The 16,328-nt window shown below is 35.5% G+C and overlaps 1 pseudogene; it reads right to left on the reverse strand.

Moving 5' to 3' along the window:
- Positions 1-2,851: 2,851 nt before the first annotated feature.
- LOC138395946 (uncharacterized) overlaps positions 2,852-16,328 on the reverse strand; it is a 51,743-nt pseudogene continuing 38,266 nt past the window's right edge.

A 16,328-nucleotide genomic window follows, 5' to 3' on the forward strand; every position in this document is an offset into this window, starting at 1 on the left:
CTGGGAAAGTCAGGGTAACATGATCTGATTTCCTTTTTGAAAAGCTCATTCTGACTGAAATATAAGATAATGGATTGGAAGGAACTTTAGTGTCTCCAGCAGATGCATTAGGGGCCATTGAAGCAATCCAGGGGAGACATGGTACCTTACACAAGGTTGTATTTAATGTACACATGGAGAAATGGACACATTAAGAATATCTGGAAGGTAAAATGAATAAGAATTGTTGATAATTTAGAAAACAATAACAGGGGATCTGCCATTCCTACTGGGAATGGGAAAAAATTTTACTCTGAAATAGCAGAAAGTGAAAAAGAGTTCGCATAACTAACAGTAGTTGGAGGTGGTAGGTGGTGAGAAAGGGTGGTGGAAATCTTCTAGCTTTTCATTTGATCCAAGTATAGAATTGCTATAATTTATGTTGGCTGAAAACTTATTTTATAAAATGCTGATTTATCTCTTCTTCCTTTCTTCTCCTCCTCACACCTTCATTTAAAAAAAATATGAGAAATGACTTTTTTTTCCATTTGGAGGTAATTAGCAGAAAGAATCAAGTATTTTCCTTTTGTCTTTGTTAACAATCTATATCAAGTCTGAATTATTTATAATTATTTCTTAAAAAAATTGTTATACTGTACACTTTCTAAAATATGAAATTTACATTATTTTCACAATACACTTGACATATTTATTCAGTGTATAGCTTTGAACATTGTTTCTTGATGCAATTTTCTGTGATTAGATGTACAGAAAAGCATGGATTGTCAAGGTAGACTAAGGGCTACAAAAAAAGCCTCCAAATCTCAGTTGCTTTATGACAGATGAAAGGTGTGTGTCTTCATACTTCACAGTCTAATACAATTAAGTCAGGGTGAGGGGGATCTGTTTCACTCATTCACAGATCTAGGCTACTACCAGCCACTAGCCCCTTTATCTACGGTATAAAGCCTTAGGAGTACTCATCTGATTTCTTCTTTTCTTTTTTTTTTGGAGACAGAATCTCGCTCCGTTGCCCAGGCTAGAGTGCCATGGCGTCAGCCTAGGTCACAGCAACCTCAAACTCCTGGGCTTAAATAATCCTTTTGCCTCAGCCTCCCAAGTAGCTAGGACTACAGGCATGCACCACCATGCCCAGCTAATTTTTCTATATATTTTTAGTTGTCCAGATAATTTCTTTCTATTTTTAGTAGAGACGGGGTCTCGCTCTTGTTCAGGCTGGTCTCAAACTCCTGACCTCGAGCAATCCTCCCACCTCGGCCTCCCAGAGTGCTAGGATTATAGGCATGAGCCACTATGCCCAGCCTATCTGATTCTTCTGTATTTGTCAGGCAGGTGATGGAAGACAGAAAGTGAGGGGGATTGTGTAGGAGGTTTTAGGAGCAGGCCTGGGTGTGATATGACTTTATTTCCACCCACTTTCCGTTTGCCAGAATTGAGTCACAAAGCCAACCTTACTGCAGGGGAGGCTAGAAATATAATTCAGCTCTTTGTCCAGGAGGAAACTATATTACTTTTGGTAATACAGTTGACTCTTAAACAATGTAGGAGTTAGGGGTGCTGACCCCCCATGCAATCAAAAATCTGCATATAACTTTTGACTCCCCCAAAACTTAACTATTAATAGCCTGCAATTGACAGGAAACCTTACCAATAACATAAATAAATCAATTGATACACATTTTGTATATATATTATATACTGAATTCCCACAATAGAGAAAATAAAATGTTACTGGGAAAATCATGAGGAAGAGAAAATATATTTACTATTCATTACATTAAAGTAGATCATCATAAAGGCTTTCATCCTAATAGTCTTCACATTGAGTAGGCTCTGGAGGAGGAGAAAAAGGAAGAGTTGGTCTTGCTGTTTCAGGGGTGGCAGAGGCAGAAGAGGTAGAGGAGATGGAAGAGGAGGCAGGAGAGGTAGGCACACTCAGTGTAACATTATGGAAATACATCATAATTTCTTTTTTTTTTTTTTTTTTTTTTTTTTGAGACAGAGTCTCGCTTTGTTGCCCGGGCTAGAGTGAGTGCCGTGGCGTCAGCCTAGCTCACAGCAACCTCAAACGCCTGGGCTTAAGCAATCCTACTGCCTCAGCCTCCTGAGTAGCTGGGACTACAGGCATGCGCCACCATGCCCGGCTAATTTTTTTTTTTTTCTATATATATTTTAGTTGGCCAGATAATTTCTTTCTATTTTTAGTAGAGACGAGGTCTCGCTCATTGCTCAGGCTGGTCTCGAACTCCTGACCTTGAGCGATCCACCCGCCTCGGCCTCCCAGAGTGCTAGGATTACAGGCATGAGCCACCACGCCCGGCCAAGGAAATACATCATAATTTCTTTCTTTCTTTTTTTTTTTTTTTGTTGTTGTTGTTTTTTTTTTGTTTTGTTTTGTTTTTTTTTTTTTTTGAGACAGAGTCTCACTCTGTTGCCCAGGCTAGAGTGAGTGCCGTGGCGTTAGCCTAGCTCACAGCAACCTCAAACTCCTGGGCTCAAATGATCCTCCTGCCTCAGCCTCCTGAGTAGCTGGGACTACAGGCATGCACCACCACGCCCAGCTAATTTTTTCTATATATATTTTAGTTGCCCAGGTAATTTCTTTCTATTTTTAGTAGAGACGGGGTCTCGCTCTTGCTCAGGCTGGTCTCAAACTCCTGAGCTCAAATGATCCACCCGCCTCAGCCTCCCAGAGTGCTAGGATTACAGGCGTGAGCCACCGCGCCCGGCCCATAATTTCTTTCTGACTTTTTGCTTTTTCATTTCTCTGGACATGTTTCTCTGTGGTACCAATCCTTATTCCACTGTTTGCTTCAGTTTCAATGCCTGTATCATAGGAGGATCCCTGTCATTAAAAAAGTTCAAAAGCAGTCTTGAATAACTGGAACCCTTCTGCCAGATTGTCAAATGTCAATTTGTCTTCTGGAACTGCTTTTTCTACATCTTCTTCCTCGTTGTCTAGCACTGGCTCAGAAGCACTCATTTCCATCAAATCATCTTCTGTTAATTCCTCTGATGTGGTTTCTGGTACCTCTTAAATTTCAACAAGATCGGAAGGTGAAACCTTTCACATCCCACCTTTTTGTTTTGTTTTGTTTTTTGCCATATTCACAATCTCATTCATCATTTCCTTGATTGGCTGTATCGTAAATCCTGTGAAGTCACGCACAACATCTGGACACAGTTTTCTCCAGCAGGAATTTGTTGCTTTGGGCTTGATGGCTTTTGCAGCTTTTACTGTAACAACGATGGCTCATCTTCAGTGGTGTAATCCTTCCAGACTTTCATATTGTTCTCTCTATTGGGCTTTTCTTCCATAGCATTGACAATTCTTTTCATAGAGTACCGTGTGTAATGAGTTTTAAACATCCTCATGTTCCCCTGTTCTAGAGGCTGAATTAGAGCCATAGTGTTTCAGGGCAAGAAGACCACTTCGTGTTGAACTAATGGGGTTCTGGGTGGCCAGGAGAATTGTCCAATATCAAAAGAATTTTAAAAGGCAGTTCCTTACTGGCAAGGTACTCCCTGACTTCAGGAACAAAGCATTGATGGAGCCAATCCAGAAAAAGGGTTCTCATTGCCCAGACCTTCTTGTTGTACAACCCAAAGACTGGCAGTTGATGTTTCTCTTTTCCCTTCAAGGCTGGAGAGATTAGCAGCTTTATAGATAAGAGCAATTCTGATTATAAACCCAACTGCATTTGCACAAAACAGTAGAGTTAGCCTATCTCTTCCTGCCTTAAATCCTGGTGCTTGCTTTTCTTCCTCACTAATAAATGTCCTTTGTGGAATATTTTTTTTCCAGAATAGAGCACTTCTGTCTGCATTAGAAACCTATTCAGGCAGATATCCTTCCTCCTCAGTGATTTTCTTAATAGTGTCTGGGAACTTGTCTGCTGCTTCTTGGTCAGCAGAAGCTGCTTCTCCTGTTCATTTTTAAAGGCAAACCTCTTCTAAAATTTACCAAATCATTCTTTGCTAGCATTAAATTCTCTAGCTTTAGATCCTTCACTTTCCTTTTGCTTTATGTTGTCATATGATGACTTCACGTTCTCTTGGATCATGTTAGAGTGCATAGGTATGACTTTCTTATAGCAAATCTATACCCACATAATAGCTGCATTTTCAATATGAGATAAAAAAGGTATTTTGCAAATAAGTGCATGGTTTTCACACCTGCTGGCATAGCTGAAGCAATGGCTTTATGAATTTTCTTTCTTTCTTTTTTTACAATGATCTTTATGCTGGCATCATTTTTCTTGAAATGGTGGGCAACCACAGCCACAGACCTCAATCTATAGTACATATCCAGCAATTCAATTTTTTCTTGTAATGTCATGACTTTTCTGTGCTTCTTGGGAGTACTTCCAACACTGCTAAGGAGTCTTATAGTGTTATTCAAGATTTACAGTATTGCACTAAATACTATGAAAGATATTCAAGAACTGTGAGAGATTACTTTTTACTATAATATAGAATTTACTGGAGAGACGAACTGCACACAGGGAGATGATCAGTGTCACATGACATTTTAAGCAGATGCTTGCAACATTTCATCTCACTGCAACAGCAACAGGAGGTAACTATGAAACTATTGCAGTAGTACAGTATGTACTACAATTAATTTTATGATTCAATAACACATCTTTACATTTGTTTAGATTCTCTTGACTGCAAAGGGCACCTTGTATGGTCTCTCAGTGTGTGCATAAGTTTTGATAAATTTTCACTTTTTATAATAGATATGTATATATTTTATGGCAGTAAATAATCAAATAGACTAGTATATACATATATTTTATGTATTCATGACATACCTAAGTTTTTCTTAATTTTTTTGATATTTCTAGGCTACTCACTTCATCTAAGTTGTTTAAAAATTGTCGTAAATCTCCAAAAAAATTTTTAATATATTTATTTTAAAAAATCCACATATAAGTGGACCCATAAAGTTCAAACCCATGTTATTCAGGGTCAAGTGTATAGATAAATATTTTTGATGAAATATAAACATAGAGATGTGCTCTAGTGTAAAATTCAGATTTAGAAAACATAACAAATAAAGAATAAAATATCTAATTAATACTTTTATATTGATTATATGTTGATGCATTATAATATTTATATTACATGCGGGTGTATTAGGTTGACATATTATTTAAATTAATTCATTTGTTTATTTTTATTTTTCTTAATGTGGATACTATAAAATTTTAAATTATATATACAGTTTGTATTATTTTTTCATTGGCCAGCATTGTTATGAACCAATCTCACTTATGAAGAAAGATGTATAATACAACAAATAAAATGCAATATACTGCATTGATATATTAAAGTTTAGGTGCTGTCTTTATTTTTTTTATCTGTCTGGTTTTATTCTTACCATGTTACTCTTCCTCTTTTTCAGGTAACAACCAAATGGGTAGTGCCCAGTAATTTTCTCTATAACTTATATATTCATACAATATGTATATATAATGAACACAGATACATTTTTATCATTTCTTTGCTTTGCAAAAATAAGATTGTATTACATTTGTTTTTCTTCTTCTCACTTTTTTTCATTCATCAAAGCCTTATGGAAACCTCTCCAGACAAATGTGGCAAATATTATTCTAATAGTTGTACAATATTCCATGTGGAGATGTGTAAAATTGATGTGAAAGTTTATTCAACCCTTATTCAGTTGGAAATTTAATTTATTTTAAGTTTTTGGCACTACAACAACGGTATCCTTGAATATATAAAGTATTAATATATACTAGATCTGTCAGACTCACAAAGTAATATCATTGCATTACAATTTAAAGTTATAATAAAATATTTTAAGTGGCTTTCAAAAGGACAGACATGATGTACATGCTCACCATCAGTTATAATATATATTTCCCGGCACCGTCAATAACAGCAATAGATAATATACTTATATGGGGAATTTACTGGGGTAAATTAGAAGGAAGTGGCCAATTCTGCACAGTTTGAGGAGAATATCAGAATTTTGTAGAGAAGAAAGACTTAAAGATGAATCTGGAAAGATAATTTTACATATTTATATTTCTGAACATATAAAGTGAAATAACATATTTAGTCAAAAGAAATAGTTTCTATATAATACAAAGATGGCAAGTTAATAATTTTTTAGAAAAAATTAACTATCTTATAACTAGTTCTCTAGAGCTCATTCTTGCCTAATCATTAAATTTGTAGAACAAAATTCCAAATATAAGAACATGAGATTTTTTCCCAAAAGAATTGTCTTATTGAGATTTTATTCTAAAGTATATTCATGTTTATTATAAAACTATATCATGCAATATAGAATTTTATAAAGTAGAAACTAGAATGTATTACTATAGCTTTATGATACTATTTGATTTGCTATCAATATGGCTCATCCACTTTTCTCATAATTTTTATTTTTCAAAAATTATTTCATTTAGTTTATAAAAAGTTCTAATGGAATTTTAGATGGAGTTGCATTTAATTTATAGATTAATTTATGAAGAATTGACAGCTTCATAATACTGAGTCTTTCTTTCTAGGGACATGGTATACATCTTTTCATTTATTCAATTATTCTTGAGCTTTTAAAACAACTTCTTTAGGCCTCGTTGGGAAGATGGGATGGGGAACAGTAGAAGGTTCAGCTTAAGCAGAATCAGATTCTTTATCAAGGTATGATCCTTTATTTGTAGTTTATGCCACATAAAGGTAAGCTCATAAAATGATAGGCTGTTTCTCAAGTACAGTAAGACCAGAGGGATCATGTATCATTTGAAAAAAAAAAAAACATCTTTAAGCCACAAAACACATTTGTTAAATTTGGTTGCTGACATTTTTAGGTTGACTTTACCTATGAAATATTTTTCCAACTATCAAAACTTTCTTGGATAAGTTAAAGAAAATAGTGAAAAATGCATGGTTAAATTATGTGATTGCTTATACTTTTAGCAAAAGATATTTGTTGGTTAGGCTCCTTAATAATAACTCAAAAACATCACCTCAGCATTAATTTTGTTTAATGTTATTATTTGGTTTATCCAAGAGTAAACCAAATGCTCTTTTATAAAATTTTATTAAAGAAGTGAAATTGGTCAGGCGTGGTGGCTCACGCCTGTAATCCTAGCACTCTGGGAGGCCGAGGCGGGCGGATCATTTGAGCTCAGGAGTTCAAGACCAGCCTGAGCAAGAGCGAAACCCCGTCTCTACTAAAAAAATAGAAATATATTATCTGGCCAACTAAAACATATATAGAAAAAATTAGCCGGGCATGGTGGCGCATGCCTGTAGTCCCAGCTACCTGGGAGGCTGAGGCAATAGGATCGCTTAAGCCCAGGAGTTTGAGGTTGCTGTGAACTAAACTGATGCCACGGCATTCACTCTAGCCCGGGCAACAAAGAGAGACTCTGTCTCAAAAAAAAAAAAAGTGAAATCACTTGAGCCCAGGAGTTTGAGGCTACCGTGAGCTATGATCACGTCACTGCACTACAGCCTGGGCAACTGAGCAAGACCCCATATCAAAAACAAAACCAAAAATAAGTAATGTTAAAAATTAAATGCTTTTCAATATTGTTCCTAATGAAATTTGGTGCAAATGTTTTACTCTATTTTAGACAGCTCATTTAATATCAATTTACTTAATGTCTAATATAGTTTTTCTTTTGTTTTGTTTTATTTAGAAACTTGTGGAATTACATACTGTCAAGGTCCCCAGAGAATGTGGTTCAAATTATTTAAGCCTGAAGATCATTCAGTTCTTGTCAAAAAGACAATTGCTTTCTCAATCCTATTTTAAAATTTCTCTATGAGTTCAGATTGTGTTACATCTTTTAGAGTTATCCAAAGGTTGAATCCTCCTTTCTCTCAAGGATTATATTAATTTCTAAATAGATTTTCTTTTGCTGTCCACATATTTGTCATTCTATAAAGATTAATTGGTTGAAATGCCCAGTTAAAGTCATAGACTTAATTCTCACATGAGCCAATTTGCTTTTTCCCTACTCAGTGCCCTGAAACTTTATTTTTCATACTCGTGAGTATTAGAAATACCTCACAAAGTATGTGATCTGTATAGATCCATTAACAAATGCTAGGTAAAATTAATTTTGGTTTAAGGGAAGGTTTTTGACTGTATCACTTAGTTTTATCTTTTCAGGACCAATTTCCCTTAATTCTTTTCATTTTAATCATAAGATTGATTATTAACTATCATTTAAATAATTTTTTACTACTTTTCATCCTTTATAGCTTTTGGTTTGAATTTGTTAGCTGAACCTGTATATAATATACTATGCATATAATTCTTCTTGAATGAAAGGGAAGATTTGTTCATAAGTCCTTGTTCTAGTATCCTTTTTCAATCGAGTATCCAATATCCTATTAGGAAATAATGATGTCTATATAGTGAAGAATTAACTTTTTAAAATTTTATTTTTAATAAAGTCTTGAGAAAAAGAATTAACTTTAACCAAACAGAGATCTGACTTTCACCCTTGGCTACTGTGAGGTGATCTCCAGCCCCCTGGAATGTCCTGCCTGATGGGAATTTCTTTTTTTTTTTTTCCTAAGGGCTTTTGCCACTGGACAGTCTAACGATGTGATTTATGATGGGGTTGCTGGAACATGCCATATCAGTTCCTACCTCTTGAGAAACTAGAGACTAAAGGTATTGGATTGAACCTTCAGGAGGGGCTGGTGACAAAAGGTCAGCCATGTGGGCAGTATGTGATCAATCTCCAATAAAAACTCTGGACTTCAAAGGTTCAGGTAAGCTCCCCGGTTGGCAATACTCCGTATTGTCACACACTTTATCCAGGAAGAGGTAACATCATCCAAGAGTCCACAAAAGATGACCTGAAACTACACATTTGGATTCCTCTCAGGTTTTGCCCTATGCATCTCTTTGGCTGATTCTAATGCTTATTAATATTTTTTCACTATAATAAAACTGTAACCATAAGTATAGTGCTTTCTTGAGTTCTGTGAGTTGTTCTAGTGAATTATCAAACCTGAGGGTGGTCATGAAAACCCTGAAATTTTATAGGCAATTAGTCTGAAGTGAGGGTGGCTGTGGGAACCCTCAAACTTGTGGCTGATGTCTGAAGTGAGGGTGGTCTTTTGGAGACTGTTCCTTCCAGGCTGTGTAGGTTTTCTAATTCATAATAATGTCCTTAAATTAATTAATGCAATATGTAAGTAGAGGGTAGTATATTATGTGTTGTTACCTAGATATATCCATACGAAAAAGATCCCTTTGTTTAAGAAACCTCATTGAGTAACTACTGTTTGTCCAGCACTGAGAAAGGGACATATTTAACAATTCCTTTCCTTGAAATAATACTCATGTATTATTTCATCTTGAAAACATATGCCTACTATAGAAATAATTAGAATATGATAATATGTTAGATAAATAACGTCTGAAAAGAAACCATTATATTGGTGAGCAATTGGAAATACTTGATCTTGGGACACCAGTTATATTTAAAACCTGTTCAGATTAATTCACTATACTCTAAAATTCTCTTCTATTGTCATTAGATGCCTTTTAGTTTGATAGTAATAGAATACTCATTCTTGTTTTATAGAGCTATCTGAGGAAAGATGGGAAAGATAACTAAACTATAAATTTTGGCAATTTAAAACAGTTTGTTTTGAATGGAGACAAAATGCTTCTTCATTTGAAGTTTTTCTAGGTTTCATTGTGTTTAAAAGTTACTAGGGATTAAAAATTCTAAAAAAGGGTTGAAAGACCACAAAGATTGCTGATAAATAATCCTCTTTTGAGTTTGGAGGAAGTGGTTATTGTGAGACCAGATGACTGACCTCCTAGAATGCCTTTATTAATGATCTGGGAGAGACTCTAAAAGCATTCAAATGAAATTTCAAAGATGTTAAATGAAGGTTTTTCAAACACCACAAAATTGACCAAGTTATGGAGCTGGTAATTAGGAACCTGGGATGTAATTATTTCCAAGGATTCAAGCGGTAACATTCAGAAAGAGGTAATGGTAATCATGAGAGCAGTTTTTTTTTATTTCCTATGTTTGTCTGATTTTGTCTTACTAATTCATTACATAGCATATATACACTTGTTGAGTGTTTGGCCATATTCTGATAATTTTCACAATTGCTAATGAGTCATCTATGTCACTTGGAATCTATTGTAATAGTTAATACCTTGTTCATATTTAAAAGTAATAAAATAGGACCTGACAATTTTGGTTTTGGGAAAAATGGCACTGAGTAAATGAATTCTCCAACTAAAGCTATTTGACTCTTCTATCCATGAACTCTTTTAGGTGGTTAGTTTTACAATAGCAAACATGCATGTTTTGCTACACAGTTTGCATAGAATCAATATATCTGTTCTCACAGTTAACAGAAATTCTAGGTGTTATAATTTTTTCTTACTACTTCTCTTTGATTTTACAACCTTTGAAATCCTTTAAGGCTTACTATCACTTTCCAAGAATAGAGTTGAGAATAATTCAAAATCATTTAGTAAATTACTGCTTTTATACCTTCTTTTCAATGGCAGGAGTGGGAATGTAGTGGAAAGAGTTAATGTAGCTACAATTGGTGTCTATTTACCACCACAGAGTGGCAAGCCCAGAGTACGGCTAAGTGCATGTTTGTGGAGTCAGCTAGTAGCAGCAGGATTTCAGAAAATGACTTAATGCTTTAGTCATGTGCTTCAGTTCTAAGGGTTGGTGCTATTAGAGTGAAGACAATATTCACAGTGTCTTACACCTTCTGAGTGTTCGACATTATGTTATCCTTCCAACTGTGAAATGAATTCTGGGCTGTCCTCAAATCCCAGTAAGTAACTAAAACTGTGCTAATGTAAAGTAGGTAGCAGAGCAGTAATTACTGCACACACTTAAAAATGTACCAAGCTCATTTACCCTGTGTTTTTAAAGTGATACATAGTGTGGCTAAACTGACATTAATTAGACTCGTGGGTGATGCCACAGGAATAAGGGCATACTTATTGCAATCACAGCTTATTCCAAGTCAGTCTTCGTAATATTAATAGTTTAAAGATTGGGAGCAGTGGGTGTGGCACTCAAACTCCAATGTCTGACAGGGGTTACAGGAATTTATGGTCAGAATTCAATCTAGAGCACTTTGGGGTAGCTCTGTGATTAACACCATACTGAATCATCAGATGTTAACTGAGAGGTGAACCAGGTCTCCTAAGACAACATCCTCCACTGAATGGAGTTCAGGCAATTATTCCAAACATGAAAATTTTTTAAGAGAATGATAGTGATGGTGCTCAGTCTGACATGTACTGAGAATTCAAGATGTATTAGACACTGCTGTAAGTGTTTTACATGTAAGAACATACTTAGCAATCCAAACTCAGTCCTTGAAATAGGTTCTGTTATTATTTCTATTTTACAGATAAGGAGAAGGAGGCACAGAGAAGTAAGTTATCTGAGGTCACATAGTGGGTACACTGGGATTCAAACTCACAGTCTGACAATAGTTTCTCCACTCTCAGTCATCACTTAATGATGACTTAGGAATTTTGACATATTTGGCCCATTGTTTTTATGATTGGCAATATATATTGGAGATCTTCAGACTTTGCTTTTATAAGCAAACTTATTCCTTAAGAGGACTAAAACCTTGTGATATGCGTGACTTCAACACACCTCAGAAATGTCATTAGGTTAAAAATATATTTTATCAGATCATATCTGTTAGAGATGGAGGTGTCATTGTAGACATCTGGTGTGCATCCCCGTTTCCCTGCAGGCATGCATTTAAGAAGGTGTTTGAAATTCCTGAAATAATATATTTTGTAGACACATTTTTTTAATTCAAATATTTATTCTTTTCATTCGATTGTCAAAGGATTCTATGACCCACAAATATTAAGAATCCAATCTAAATAAATGTCTTTAGATCAAGAGTGGGAAATCTTTTCATGTTGGAAGATTGAATTAATTTAGCCATAATAAAATAAGGCCACATTAGAGAAACTTCATTAGATATACTTAAAAATGTACACATTATTTTGTAAAAATCTCACTACTGTGAACTTAATTTCAAACAATGAAAACTACTTGTTAATCTTAAAGTTAACCTTTTAATGGCTTTGTTGTGTCTGCTTTTTGTTGGAAAGCATTTGAATATTTGATTGTAGCATGGAGGTCCTCAGTTTCAGTTGATCGTCTAGATGGGTATCAGTCATTTGTGACCTTGAGGGCATCTTGATTTAGGTTAGGTAGGAGAATGTAAATTCGCAGCAATAAGTGGTGGAAAAGCAAGAAAGCATTTTTCAGGCATGTTGCCAAAGGTGTGAGTATTCTGCATTTTTCCATATTTCAGTTGGATTTTTCTTAGCATAAAACAATGACTTTAAAATGTCATCTACTGAGAGCTCAATCAATTCCATCCATAGTTCTTTGGATGCCTTAGTGATATCAACTAGGTGAGGTGAAATGCTAATTGGAGTGTAACGTCATGATTCTCAGTCAGTGAACCTTTCATTGTATTCTCCAATTAATAAGTCTATAACAGCTGTGTATTCTTCAAATGATTTGCATATATCTTCCTGCTAATCAATGACCTTTGCTAACTGGGGAAAACGTTCATCCAAAACTTCTTTTTGGAAGAAGAAGTGTTTTGAAAAAAATAGATTTTTTTGAAATGCTTGGATGTTTTTGCCACATACCATATATAGACTTAGTTTTACCTTGCACTGAAATATTCAAGTTACTTGGATTTGACATGGTATCACACAGAAATTCCACATTCGTATAGAAATCTTTCAATAATTCAATTGCCGATTCTGTTCTTCATAAAATTTAACTATCTGTTCTCACAGAGATAAAATTTTGGCTAACACCTGTCCCTGTGATAGCCAATGCACTTTAGAATGACATGGCAAATCCACACTGAGTATCTTATCCTTCAACTTTAGTGTGTTAGGAAACTGATGATGCCATGTTGCATTTGCAGGAATATAGTTAACAATACTTATAACTTGTTGCAAAGTGTCACTTAAACTAGTAGCTTTAGCACAGAGATTTTGCTGACGCAAGATACAATGAAAAAACAAATGAGACCATCTGGATTTGTTAATGCTTTTTTTTAAATCTGTGCAATAAACCCTTCATGTCTTCCTGTCATGGAAGGTGTACCATCTGTACATAAACTCACTAAATTTACCAAATTCAGTCCAACTTCATGACATTTATCTTGAAAGCTGTTGAAGATATCTATTCCTGTGTTCTATTCTTATGAGTGACCAAAGTGAGTAACTCTTCCTAGCAAAGAAAATCTTCTGTTATGACCTGAATGCAGTATAAAATCTGTGCTAAGTCAGCAGTATCATTGATTCATCCAAAGTGATTGAATAATATGTATTTTCTTTTTGAAGTATTGCATGAAGTTGTTCTGTTAAGTTGAAGGCTTAATTCATGGGGCTGAAAGAGGCAGTTGTTTGTACTTTGAAACATTATTGGGGTCTAAGCATCCTACCACTTTGATGATGCATTCCTTCACAATTTCTATATCACTGAATGGCTTCCCTCCCCGCCCCCCACCCCCCGCCAACCCCCCCCCCGCCCCGAGTACATAAGCTACTTCATAAGTTGTTTTAGTGGCATTATTTCCAGGTCGTCTTGCTGCTTGAAAGAATTGTCTTTATTTTTGCTTTTCATCTTTCAATTTCTGCAGTACAAGCTTTTGTGCCTCTGCCACTAATTTAAAATATTTGTGATCCTTATAAGTGTTATAATACTAATGAGCATCAAATTTCTTTGATATTGATATCGCAGTATCTCAAAGCAAGCAAATCATCTTATCTTTAGCAGAAACAAGATAATATTGCAAATCCCAATCCTCATTGTAAAACCTGTTTTCTTCCTTCAGTGTTCTCTTGCTCTTCTTTGACACAATGGGCTGTTAAGCAGCCAGAATTAAAAAATACTGTTGAGCTGTGCAACTATTCATAAATTACATTTCAAACAGAAACATAGTGCACCGTTGTCAAAGCTGATAACAGACTGGCATACTCAGCCCCCATAAATGCTCACCAACCAGCCTCGTGCAGTAGTAGCACCAGTCAGGTGGGGGAAATTAGAACTAAATCATGAGAGTAGCAGCCATCAATTTAGCCCTTATGGCTCACTAATGTTCTAATTGTGCTAGTCAACCTGGGAGGATTATTTCATTGAAACTTATTTTATTCTTTTAAATATGTTCATTAAAAAAATAAAATAAAAATATACAAGATGAACAAAAATGTATTAATAAAAAGAAAAGGATTTGTTCTGTAAAGTTTGGATTCAGTCAAAAAAACTGCACTTAAGGACCTAGAAGGCCACCCTAAGGCTGCAGGTTCCCCACCCCTGCTTTGGAAGACGCTTCTTTCCTTCCTTCTTAGTGCCACAATTGTCTATTTCTTAAACTCATCGATTTTCATCTTCACCTCATCTCTCTTCTTCTTACCCCTAGCCCATCACCACATAGCACTAAGCTCTCTACTTTTCTCTCCTTTGCCCACAGCCATGAGAGCTGATAGTAAAGGCAATTTAGTCATCTTTGAAATGAACTCACCATTCCCTTGGCTTACAAAAAGATCCAAACTTCAACCACGAAATGGCCTGAGGAAGCTTGGTTGTTTCAAGCTCACTTTCCCCCAATTACTCTTCACTCTACTGAGTCTCCTAGTATATTATGCTTGCCCTGTCTTCCAGAGCCTGAAACTCAGAAAAGTCACCCCTTGTCAGAGGTTATACAGCAAAGCCGAGTGTTAGTCTCATGATTTTCAATCCGTATCCATTTATAATTTCTCCCACATATATTGTCCCTTTGGGAATCTTCCCCTCCTCTCCCCTTTCAAGACAGATACAAAAACAAAAATGTACTGGGTGGGGAAAACCCAAATTAGAAAACATACTCTTCTGGTTTCTTAGATTCTTCCTCAAAACTCTAATTTAGTAAGCTCATCAAGTTTCAATAGGTCAGAAATTTCGATTTGTTATGGATTTATTTATTTATTTATTCTTTATTTCACTCCATGACCTGACATTGTGCCAGGTACTAGAAATTAGCAGTAAAAAGTCAGGCAATGCTTTTGTCTCTTATGGCTTTAATTCAAAACTAAACTTCCTTTAGGGTCTCTGAACCTCAATTTTAAGATCTTGGGTATTTAATGAATTCTGTGTTCCTAAAGTGAGCAACATATTTTAATCCTCCTCTGAACAGGGCCATTCATATCTTTGTTACTGTCTTGCTAAGTAGCCTCCAGCAAATTACTTAATATTTCGACTTCTTATTAACTGACGAGCATGTATAATAGAGAGAATAGTAATGCTGTGTGATTTTAATGACTAGAAAGTGTCCTAAAAAGATACAGTGCTGAGAGAGCTCCAGGTAGTAAGGGGACCATTTGAAATCTCATTTCCATCTGGCTGCTTATGCAAACGTTTAACTTGTGTTTTGTCCTCTTTATGTATATTTCCTTTGTGGTTGCAAGGCATCCCTGATGCCATTATCTGCTGTTTGACTTGAAAATTGAACCTGTCTCTTTGAAATATGTTATACAGTTTAAAAAGTGTAAGCAAACTCTGACATTAAAATCAACCTAAGTAGAGACAAACAAATGAATATAGATGGGGGTACTTTGCTGCTTTCCCCCTGGCTCCCTCCCCCACCTACCCTTTGGCTGGAATGTGCATCGTTTGACAGAGCCATAATTCAGTATATGTTCAAAGGCTACAGATTCAGCAGCGAGCACTTAAATGGTACTGTAAGTGATATCTTAACAACTTCTCTTAGGCTTAAAAATGAATCCTTGTAGAGACTAATATATTGTACAATTTTTTAAAAAGATCAATGGAGAAAATAGCCTGACTTTAATAGAGTGTTCTTCCCATAATAGCTGGAATTTGTGATTCACCAGCATACTCACATAATAGTTTTTGTAAGAGTGGTACTACAGTTTAAGGAAACTTCTTGTTTCTAGGCCTTAATTAATTAGAATTTATGTTTAATTACCATAAAAATAGAATTGCAGTAGGAAAATAGCTTCTTTAGCATTTCTTAAAGTGGTATGTTTCTGGCATGGCTGCTCTTGTGATTTTGTTCAGTATGTTGAATACAGCTGTAGGTACTGATTGCTGCAAAGACAGGGCCTGGGACAAATGCTTGCAATGGTTGGCAAAGGAGGGCAAGAGTCCCAGGAGGGATAACTGGCTTTCCATAGTCAAGCTAGTAAATCCCCATTTGACAAAGTACCATGGTTTTTGTCTATTGCTATAATCTTAATTGCATTGGGGAAAATTAAGATGAGCCCATGAAGA

Source organism: Eulemur rufifrons, chromosome 15, assembly GCF_041146395.1.
Source record: "Eulemur rufifrons isolate Redbay chromosome 15, OSU_ERuf_1, whole genome shotgun sequence".
NCBI classification, from domain to species: Eukaryota; Metazoa; Chordata; class Mammalia; order Primates; family Lemuridae; genus Eulemur; species Eulemur rufifrons.